The sequence below is a fragment of the Neofelis nebulosa genome, chromosome 3 (assembly GCF_028018385.1).
Source record: "Neofelis nebulosa isolate mNeoNeb1 chromosome 3, mNeoNeb1.pri, whole genome shotgun sequence".
In the NCBI taxonomy this organism is placed as follows: domain Eukaryota; kingdom Metazoa; phylum Chordata; class Mammalia; order Carnivora; family Felidae; genus Neofelis; species Neofelis nebulosa.
In genome coordinates this window covers 126,899,511-126,911,325 of record NC_080784.1, presented here as the reverse complement: position 1 = coordinate 126,911,325, position 11,815 = coordinate 126,899,511, and the positions used below count along the sequence as shown (strand labels likewise).

Sequence of the window (11,815 nt, the reverse complement as noted above, 5' to 3'; positions counted from 1 at the left end):
AAATTTGAGCATTAATAAAAAGTAGCCTGGAATAAAAATGTAAAACTGTAAAGGAGATAGTTCTTGAAAAATAAAAAATCCCACAAACCACTCAAAATATGATTTCTAAAAATGAACAAATCTCAAGAGAGAAACAAAGTTTAAAAAATGGTTAGAGCTGAACACATGACATTTTAAATTAGATGAAGAAATAGGGAGTTTCTTCAAGAAGGCAGGGGAAATTATAAAAAATAAATTATAAATGACACGAATATACATGAAATCCAATAATCTTAAAATAAAAAGTACAGATGGAGAAATGATAGCAGAATAGTTTAAAAAATGAGAAAAAACAGAACTTTTCTGTTCTAAAGAATGACTGGGGTTTCCATATTCTGAGGACTTTTTCCTGTCAAATATAACTGAATTTGCATGTTTATTTTTTCATTAATTCACTCACTCAAGTAATAATTGGTTTAACCAACATTTATTGAAAAATAATGCTTAAGTTTTTAAATTATTTTTATTATAATTTTTATGTTTTATTTTATTTTATTTTAGTTTTATGTTTTTATTTTTTATTAGTTTTTAATTAATTCATTAATTAGTTTTAGAGAGAGAGGGAGAGATTGCATGAACAGGGGAGGGGGCAGAGGGAGAGAGAGAATCTTATGCAGGCTCCACGGTCAACAGAGTTGGATGCTCAACTAACTGAGCAACAACCCAGGCACTGTAGACTTATAACATTTTCAAAAGTATAGCTCTTGCCTCCCAAAAACTGATGATGTTGTGATGATACCACACAACTATACATGTGAAAGTGTGCAAATCAGAGGTAAGCTTCCAGCTCAATAACGTTGTTTTCTTTTATACTTTTTAACTATACCCCATATGATCTTTCCTTCATATTGAAGGTGTGATGAGAATATCCTATCTTTTAGGATTTTGAGAACTAATTTTTATGTGATCAGGGTTTATCTGCAATGTGTTGGTTACATCATAGCTTATCTCACAATGAGCATTTTTATAACGTTTTCTTCAACATAGGAACATATTTCTATTTGAAATACATTTACATTGAAAAATAGTGTCTTCTTCCTTTTTATTAAAAAATTTAAAAATCTGTTCTCAATGATCATGCTATTTTAGAATATATTTTGTATAATTTTATTTAATTATATGGGAGCTAAAATCGCAGGAGTAGCGATATATATATCGCTATATATATATATATATATATATATATATATAGTTCCATTACTTCCTAAAATTGCTTGATTCATGGGCATCTATTTTTTATGACACCCTTTTCCTTAGTAAAGTTCCCAGTGCTTAGTAATTGATGTAAGCAGATCTCAACTATGAATGCTGCCCGCCTGTATGTCCGACCTATGCTAACCAACATTGTGCAGGAGACAATTCATTTAGAGGTAAACATTTTCTTATGTCATTTTCAATGCTTTTCAAGAGTGAGTTCTTTGAAAGTTTTCAGTTAAATCCTTCTTAGTGTTTAATTAACATTTCAGAAATTTGTACAAGATGTCAAAAATGAAGAGGAAACATATAACTAAGTAACTTCCACCTAAGCAATATATCTACCTGCTGTTAAGTTTGTACTATAAAATTGATATTGTATGAATAACAGTTTTAAAATATCTCTAGAAGTGTCTGAAATTAATAAGCATATACTATAATTGCCAAAGATATATTTTAATTACCAAAGAAAGGGTTGTCATTCATTTTAATGAATTTTTTTCACAACCCATGGATAGAAGTTTTTGCTTATAACACTATACATTCTCTAAAAGAGGTGACTATCCCAGATTGGGGAAGAAATTATAAGCACTGTAATGTAAATGAAAAGTACTGCATATTTTAAGTAGCGTAACTGAAGGAAACATTGGGATTTTCCAGGATATGATGATAGCTGTCAAAAGGAACTAACATGTATCAGTGATGTCATTCTGAGACAAGGACATAATGATTAAGACTGAAGGTGGGAGGAATGTGTCGATGGGTACAGAAATAAACTTCTGAGCTGATCTTGAGTACTAAGTGTACAAAGTAGTGAACTAAATTTTAATCATTGTAATTTATACTGATAAATAGGTGAGCCATAATTATAATAATTTAGAATTTGTTATATATCTCTATCTCTTTCTATCTATCTATCTATGTATCATCTATCTATTGCCATTTAGGAAAGAGATTGAAATGAATGGCAGAATTTGTAAGTCGGGAAAACATGACCATATCATTAACCTCTCAAGATTAAATTCTGATAGTACTGTTTATCAAAGATAACATAATGCTGAGGTTATGTGTGTGAATTTCAAGGTAAAATGTCTGGGTTTCAAATCCTGACTCCTTCACATAGAATTGTGATCTTTGGAATATTATTTACCTCTCTCTTAACCTCTATTTTTCACAGGTCAAATTGAAATACTGATAGGATCTATCCTATATGATTATAGGAATCAAAAATAATATTTTAAGGTTTTTGAATCTGTACTTGGCACATAAATCTACACAAAATTTTGTCACAAGAAAAAATATCTATAAAGAAATAATATGGAGACATGCACCAAAACTAAATGATTCAAGGAAGAGCGTGATAAGACATAAAGTCTAAAATGAACCATAACTCATACTATTAATTTTATAAAGTCAAGATGCTTAGGTAGACTGTGGAAAATAGCTCTGAGAAGTATTATCTTTGCAACCAGACCAATTTGGGATTAAATTTAACCTCTCATTCTTCAATATTTGTGAAACCATGGGAAAATTACATATTCATTTTAATCTCGCACTTCTTCATCTGTAAAATAAGTATGATATTCTTGTAAGGCTGTTATATAAACAGATACCTTATGTAACATATAGTTTAGTGCTTGGTGTATTCTCCTACACCCTCAAAAATTGTTCTTGAGAAATGACTGTCTAGGTTGTTTTTTTTTTTTAATTTTTTATATTTATTTATTTTTGAGAGAGAGAGACAGAGAGAGAGAAGTGGGGGAGGGGCAGAGAGAGAGGGAGACACAGAATCCCAGCAGGCTCCAGGCTCCGAGCTGTCAGCACAGAGCCTGATGCAGGGCTGGAATCCACAAACCGCAATATCATGACCTGAGCCGAAGTCGGATGCTTAACCTACTGAGCCACCCAGGTGTCCCTAGGTTGTTTTGAACTCATCCTGCCACATTCAATAATTGAAAAATATGGACAGAATATATTATTAAAAATCTATTTGAAAGTATTGGAAAGCTATTAATGTTAATGAAAAATTATTCTAATACTTGTTAATAAAGGTAAAGAATAAACTTTATTCAGACCATAACAATAAGGAAGAGAGATTGAACTCATTTCTTGAACACAAGTGGAAACTTATAGTCAACGGAATAGACTAAGCGGGGTGGGGGGGGTTAATGGAAAAAAAAACTAATAAGAGGATACATTATGGGTAAGGAGATTCTTGCTAAACAGTTCTAATCGAATTCTTGCTAAAGCCAACCTAAGGATTTATACATTGAAGATGGGGGATGAAGAATTTGATCGGATGTCAAAAGTGATCAGATACCAAAAGTATGGGATTGACTTGCAAAGATTCTTTGCTAAGACTATATTAGGCAAGCTGAGGAAGGAAGGGGTCTAGTTGAAAATAAGGTTCCAAAGAGCTTGTTTAAATTTTGGCGAATGAGTCTGTCATTGGGAAATAAACTGTTCAGCAAAGATGCAGAAGAGAAAAAAAGCCAAGAGAAGTAAACCCACCATTTAGTGCTATGTCTCTGTTGAAGACATTGCCAATTAAGTAAAAGTTGGGGTGACTGGGTGAAAAGTTGAACAGAGATTCCAGAAGACTCATGGGAATGGTTTCTCAAAAACTGAAGTTAAAGGTCCTCTAATTTCAATTTCAAGGGTGAAGGAAACTTGCAAATATTTCAGGTTTTTCTTGGGACCTCTCGGAATGATCTAAGAATAAGTATCAACTGGAGTGGACCATCCTTTACCAGAATTGATGTCCAGTATTTAAATGTATTAATTTCTATTAGATTTGGTGAGATGTCCCTATATTTTATGCAGAAATAAGTCCTGTCTTTGTTTTCTAATTAAATATAATTTATTGTCAAATTGGTTTCCATACAAAAGCCACTGCTCATCCCAACAAGTGCCCTCCTCAATGCCCATCACCCACTTTCCCCTTTCTTTGAAAGGTAAAATCAAAGACTTCCAGTTTCATATCTAACATGCAAAGAGCTTATGGGAGAACTGTCATACTGATATCTGGAGAGACAGGAGAATACAAAGAATCACAGCCCATATCTACTTAGTAAGGTCTGGAGGAAAAGTAGCAGGATCCATACATTGACAGGAACACTTAAATGGTAACTTTGATTAATTGCTGGAGTGAAGGGTAAGATAAGCATGAGTGGGAAGCTACTAGGGGGGAACCATAAGATTGGGGTGCCCAGTATTTTCATAGATTTTACCTCCAGGATCCCCACAAAATTCCCCTGGTGAAGATCCAGGAAAGAAATCTCTTGGAGGCTTTAGCAGTAGGATAGGAAATGTAACCATTTTTATGTATTCACAGAATGTTCTCTATAACAAAAGTCTAGGATCCAGGGAAAAAGACTTTATCAGGTCTTACTTCACCTAAATGGGAGGGCATTTATCACTTTCTAGCCCTCTCTAGTTTTCTTGTATCACAAAATGGCTGGGTGGAGAATAAGCACTTTTTAAGGCTCTGGGACACAAGTACACTAAAAGACTGAGATATAATCTTAAGATTAGAAAACGTTTCCCTCCCCTACACCTTACTTCCACATCAACAGGATTTACAGCCGTGGATTATAGCCGAATGAGTTGCAAAGAGCAGGCTTCAACTAAAGAATAAGGAAATATAGAGACAAAAATAAGGACACTGGGACATCTGAAAAATGTTAAAATCTTAAGTGCCTGCAGCTAGAGCTCACATTAAAGAAGCCCAACTCATAGCCAGATTAACATAAAATCTCACAATAAAGGACTTTTGCCTAAATTCCTCTGACCTGATATATCATAGCCAGATTTTAACAGAAATTTACAAGGCAATCTAAAAAATTAGAACAAAACACAGTCTGAAGAGGCAATTAGGCATCAGAACCAGACTCAGATATTACACAGATTTGGGGACCATTGAACAGGGAATTTAAAATAACTTGTTAATATGTTAAAGACTATGTTAAAGTTAATGAATTAACCTTAATAGATATGTTCAGGTTTGTATACATGAAGGGAAAAGCAGATGACATGCATGAAGAGACAGATAATGTAAATAGAGGGGTGGAAACTCTAAGAGAGAATCACAGTAAATGCTACAAATAAAAATTACTGTGACAGAAATGAAGGATGGTTGTGATGGGTTCATCAGCATTCTGCGCATAGCCAAAGAAAGAATTAGTGAGCTTGGAGACATGTCAGTAGAAACTTCCCAAAGGAAGTGCACAGAGAAAATCAAAATGATTTTTTTTTAAAAGGAGAAGGCAGTTAACATCAAATCTTTCTGGGGTATGAAATTAATAACACTTTGTAACACTTGGTTATAAATTACTTGCACTGCAGAGGAAGTAGTATAGTGGCATTTGAAAATAATTAGATCAGTTGTCAATGTATACTGAAAATTCTAAGGCAACTACTAAAAAGGTATAATTGAATAACTAGAAGAGGAGAGAGACTAATCATATAAAATGCATATCTAAAACCAGAAAGGAATAAAGAGAACAAAAGAAAAAAAAAGATTAAGAACAAGGAATAGAAAGCAGTTGCAGATATAGTAGATACTAATCCAACGATATGAATAATCACTTTCTATGTGAATGATCTAAAAACCACAATTAAAAGATAGAGATTGTCAGAGTGAGGGGGAAAAAAAACAGGACCCAACTATATAATATGTACAAGAAAGTACTTTAAAAATGAAAACTCAAGTAAGTGAAGATATACTATGTTAACACTAATCAAAAGAAAGCTGGAGTAGTTATATTAATTACAGACAAAGCAGACTTTAAACAAGGAGAATTATCAGAGATAAGAGAGACTTTAGATGATGATAAAGCAGTCAATTTCTCAAGACATAGAAATCTTTAACATGTATGTCCTTAACAATACAGTGACAAAATATGTGAGCCAAAAACTGATAGAATTACAAGGAGAAATAGACAAACCATATTATAGTTAGAGACTTCAACACTTCTCTATCAGTAATTGCTAGATCAAGCAGGCAGAAAATCAGTAAGGATATAGTTTACCTGGACAGCACTATCAATCAACTTGATCTAATTAACATTTATAGACTATTCCATCCAACAAGCACAGAATACACATTCTTCTCAAGATCACCTGGGGCATTCAACAAGATAGACCACATTCTGGTCCATAAATAATATCATAGTAAATTGAAAAGTATAGAAATCATACATGTATGGTTTCAGACTAGAGTGCAATTAAATTAGAAATTAATAACAGAAAGATAGCTGGAAAATCCCCAAATATTTAGAGACAAACATGTTTTTATATAACACTTTAGTTAAAGAAGTCTTGAGAGAAATTTAAATAGTATTTTGAACTTAATAAAAAATATAATTTATCTTAAAAAGTATTTTGAACTTAATAAAAAAGTATAATTTATCAAAATGTATAGAACACAGTAAATGATGCTTAGAGGGATATTTAAAGTATTAAATGAATATATTAGGAGAGAGGAAAGATCTAAAATCAATAGCCTAGGGGCGCCTGGGTGGCGCAGTCGGTTAAGCGTCCGACTTCAGCCAGGTCACGATCTCGCGGTCTGTGAGTTCGAGCCCCGCGTCGGGCTCTGGGCTGATGGCTCGGAGCCTGGAGCCTGTTTCCGATTCTGTGTCTCCCTCTCTCTCTGCCCCTCCCCCGTTCGTGCTCTGTCTCTCTCTGTCCCAAAAATAAATAAAAAACGTTGAAAAAAAAAATTAAAAAAAAAAAAAAATAAAATCAATAGCCTAAACTTCTATCTTTGGGAAGTTGAGAACAGAGAGAAATTTAAACATAAAGACAGAGAAAAAAATTTAAAAATAAAGCAGAAATCAATGCAATTGCAATCAGCAAAGCAATAGAGAAAAGCTTATTAAAACCACAAGCTGTTTCTTCGAAGAGATTGATAAAATTGATACATTTCTAAGCACTTTAACAAAGAATAAAGAAAGAAGACACACATTACCAGTATCAGAAATGAAACAAGTCTCTCATCCCATGGGCATGAAAAGGATTAAAGGCATACTATGAACAATTCTGTACCACACTTGATCTTAGCCAAAAGGCCGAGAAGCGATGAACAATTCTGTACCAAGATGTTTAATAACTTAGATGAAATGAGCCAATGCCATGAAAGACCCAAACTACACAGTTCTCACAAGAAGAAATAGATCATCCAAATAGGCTTGTATGTATTGAAAAAATCAATCAGTAATCAATAACCTTCCCAGAAAAGAAAGCACCAGGCCCCAGCTTCACTAGTAAATTCTACCACACATTCAAGGTGAAAAAACAATTCTATGAAATGTATTTCAAAAGATAGAAGCAGAGAGAATACTTCCTTACTCAATGTGACCAGCATTGCCCTCCTATCAAAAAGTAGATGTGGCTGGCATTAAGGAAAAGGGAACCTCAGTTCTTTAGCCACAGTGAATTCAATTCTGCCAACAACCTGATGAGTCTGGGAGTAGATTCTTCCCCAGAGTCTCCATATAAGAGCCCATTTGACCAAGACCTTGATTTTGTTCTAGTGAGATTTTAAGCAGAGAACCTGGCTGAAGCCCCATGGACTTTTGACCTACATAACTGTGAATTAATAAATAAAGGTGTTCTGAGGAACTAAATTTGTGGTACTTATTATGTATCAATAGAAAACAAATACATCTAATCCGATAAACTGTGCTCCTTTCAAATAAGCAAGCAAAAAACCCTACAGCATATATCAAAATTAAAGGTGAGTTTTGACTTTCATATTAGAACCTAGGCAAAATGTCCATTATCACCATTTCTAATTAATATTTTTTGCTGGAGGTCCATGTCGTACAATAAGGCAAGGTAAATAAGTAAATGGAACAAGAATAAAGTGTCATTGTTCATAGATAATATTTTGAATGTAGAATCAACCATTAAAATTAATAGATGTACTTAGCATACTCACTGAATTCAAGGTCATTATACAAAATCTATTTCTATATACTTGCACAAACAGTCACAAAATGAATAAAAATACAGCATTTGCAATAGCTTCTCAGTCATCAAAGATTTACTGTATTGAGGTGAAAAATCTACTCATATAAACTGTTGGTTCTTTCAAAGAAAGATATTTGGGATATTGCAAAATTTTACCAAAGGTTAGAATTTTATGATCTTGGTACCCTCTGTCATCTAGGTCTTAATTGAGGCATCTTTCCTGAATTTTTAAACCTTTGAATTTCCATTTCACATTTGAGCCCTGTGTTTCTGGCATTTTTTAAACTGTGAGCAGTGACCACCGCCAAGGCCTCTTGTGGATTATTTGAGCTTTTGTTTCTCAAGTCTGGCCTTGATATAGTATCACTGGGGGAACTGTGCAAGCAAACGCCACCTGTGGCTTTGGGCCCCGGAATGGATATGTTTGATACACTTTCCATGGGCTTCTAAGGTGCCACTAGGGTCTAGAATTGCTTGCTTAGACCTATAAAGCACTTCTCAACTATCACTGCACGTTAGAATCACCTGGAGAGCTTTTTAAAAATACTGATGACTAAGCCCTAACCCCAAATTAAATACAGCACAGTCTCTGGGATGTGTCTGTGATAGCACTGGTTTTAAAAGCTCTCTGGGTGATTCCTGTATACCGTCAGGGTAGATATCTACTCATGTAAAATCTGCCTCTGAGGGAAGTGTTTTCACTCATCATCGAGTTTGTGTCAGTTGGAGAATCACCCTCTCCGTGTCCTCAAATGAGGCCGTTGATGTTCTTAGAAATTAGCAGAGACCCACACCATGTGGCGTTTGTTCCTCAAGACACTGTCTTTCCACAAATTTTGAACATGCTACGTGTTGGTTATCATTTCTTTCTTCTATTTCTTTTCCTGAAGTGATGGAATGTATTTTTCCATTTAACTGTACTATTTCTATACAGCTTTCAAAAGATTCAGTAGCTTCAAATATCATAAAACTTCTGATATGGTTCTCTAAATTTTGTTTTGTGTTCTTGGTTAGTGAGAAAAGGATGCCATGAAATTTGGGTCTGATAAAAGCACCTATGATTGAATTAAATCTGTGCTGCTTCTTTTGGAATTTGATAATTCCACACAGGAGATATTCTGCCACCAGAAGCATTTAACCCAGGGCCAGATATAACCTGTCCTCGCCCTTCCTAGCTCTCCTGTCCTGTGTTTCCCCTTTCCTATACCATGCCATAAGGTCTTAATTCCAGAAATATTTAATGTACAATATATACCTATATCCTCATTTTAATATGGTTATATTACTTTGAAACTCAAATAAAATAATTTGTTGTTGTTGTTTTTGCTGCTGTTGTTATTGTTTTTCTTCTTCAATGATCTTTCTGGCCATCCATTTAAAATCCTTCCAGGTTTTCTGCAACCACTTTGTAGAGACAAATTTGTACGAAGTAGTCCCCCAACTGTTCTTATTCTAAATTTTTTGTGTGTCTGAAGCTACCTATGAATACTTTCTTAGATCCTGGCATACTCTGGAGGATTATTTCTGATTTAGATTCTCTTCTGTTGGATACTTCTGGTTCCCTATCAATTTTACTGATTTAAGAGCAACAAAACACCCCAACCCCTTTGGATGTCTTATTTTAAGAGAAGCTACAACAGAGTGTAGCTTTTCTTTTTCCATTTGTCTATCTTGGCCTTCAGGATATAAATTTCCTCTTCATAACTATGTAGTTTCTATCCTCATAAGTAAACATCTCTTCTAAGCAAATTTGCCCCCTTACCTTGAGCTGAACAGCTCTATTTTCCCTTGTTCAGTCTCATCCTTCTACCTCCTGGTCTGAAAGCAAACCTGAGCTGGATTTTACCACCTTGTTTTAAAAATATACTTTATTTTTTAGGCAAGTTTTAAGTTCACAGCAAAATGGAACATAAGGTACAAAGACTTCCCATATGTCCGCTGTTCCCACACATAGATAGCCTTCCCCATTATCAACATCCCCACCAGAGTAGGTACATTTGTTACAGTTGGTGGACCTATATTGACACATCATTATCACCTAGAGTCCATAGTTTACATTAGGATTTGCTCTTGGTATTTTACATTCTATGGATTTCGACATGTATCCACACCATTATAGTTATCCTACAGAGTAGTTTCATTACCCTAAAAGTTATCTGTTCTCTGCCTATTTTTACCCATCCTTCCCCACTAGCTCTTGACAACCACTGATACTTTTTACCATCTCTGTAATCTTGCCTTTCCTAAACATCTTATAGTTGGAATTGTACAGTATGCAGTTTTTCAGATTGGCTGCTTTCACTTAGTAATATGCATTTAAGTTTCTGCCATATCTTTTCATGGCTTTATAGTTCATTTCTTTTTAGTGCTGAATAATATTCCATTGTTTGGATGTACCACAGTTGATTTATCCATGTGCCTACTGAGGGGAATCTTAATTGCTTCCAACTTTTGGCAATTATGAATAAAGCTATAAACATCCATGTGCAGGTTATTTAGTGGGCCTGTGTTCTCAGTTCTTTTGGGTAAATATGAAGGAGTGCAATGTTTGGATCTTATTGTAAGGGCTTATAAAGTGGTTTGGTATGAAACTGCTGGACTGTCTTCCAAAGTGGCTGTTCTCTTCTGCATTCCCACGAGCAATGAATGAGCATCGTTGTTCTTCCACATCCTCACCAGGCTTTGTTGTCAGTATTCTGGATTTTGGCCATTCTAATAAGTATATCATGGTATTTCATTGCGTGTTTTCAAATGCCATTTACTGTGCTTTTTTTTTTATTACATGTGTAAATTCGACTTCTCAGATAGCGTTTCAAGAACAGGCTTTTGAAATGCCTTTTTTTGTCTTTGTATCTGCAATAATTTAAATGTGTTGGTTTTCTGCTCTAAGCAGAGAAGATGGCACTTTCTATTTCTAATATAGTCTCCTTTTGCTTTTTGTTAATTTATACAATCTACTCTTTTGCTATGAGTGAATCAACTAAAATCTATAGTTAGAGCATATATAATTTAATCATTCCAAGCCAAGTTTGGAACATGTAGAGCAAACAATCTTGAAAAGCTCATAAAAAGTCACCTTTCTCAGGTATCTCCTGTGGAACTGAATATAGTGTAGAATGTAGAGAGAACAATAATGTGATTGAGGGCAGCCAGTATCAGGCTGAAAGCTCAGTAAGAAAAGAAAATTTGTGTTTTGCCACCCAATTGAAGAGGTCCGTATAAGAAAGAATTCTTTTTCCTTGATTCAGTTGTTGGCCTTATGTGCTTAGTGAATGATGGGCCAACATAGATCAAGGAGAAGCTACAGAAGTTCCTCATTGGAGCCTACATCATCTAAAGCTTGAGCTTTTGCTGATTGTGACTGTGCTGCCTTTGTAAAGCTAGTGAAGACTGCTATGGCTGAATTTATCTTGTTGATGCCCTTGAGACCTCTTAGAATTTGCTAAGGCCCAGCATGCTTGAATAAGGCTAACTAGCTCATTTAACCCAGCCACCAGCCAGTAGAAGAAACTAGTTTTATCAGTGAAAAAAATCCCAAAGCACTTAGGGCTGAAAGTGATATTTCTAGGACACACAAGTTACTACTAAAATATGATAGTCAATGGAC

The 11,815-nt window shown here is 34.6% G+C and overlaps 1 pseudogene; it reads right to left on the bottom strand.

Annotated features, from left to right (window-relative positions):
- Positions 1-7,164: 7,164 nt before the first annotated feature.
- LOC131508289 (U2 spliceosomal RNA) lies at positions 7,165-7,316 on the bottom strand (annotated as a pseudogene).
- Between the last annotated feature and the right edge of the window lie 4,499 nt (positions 7,317-11,815).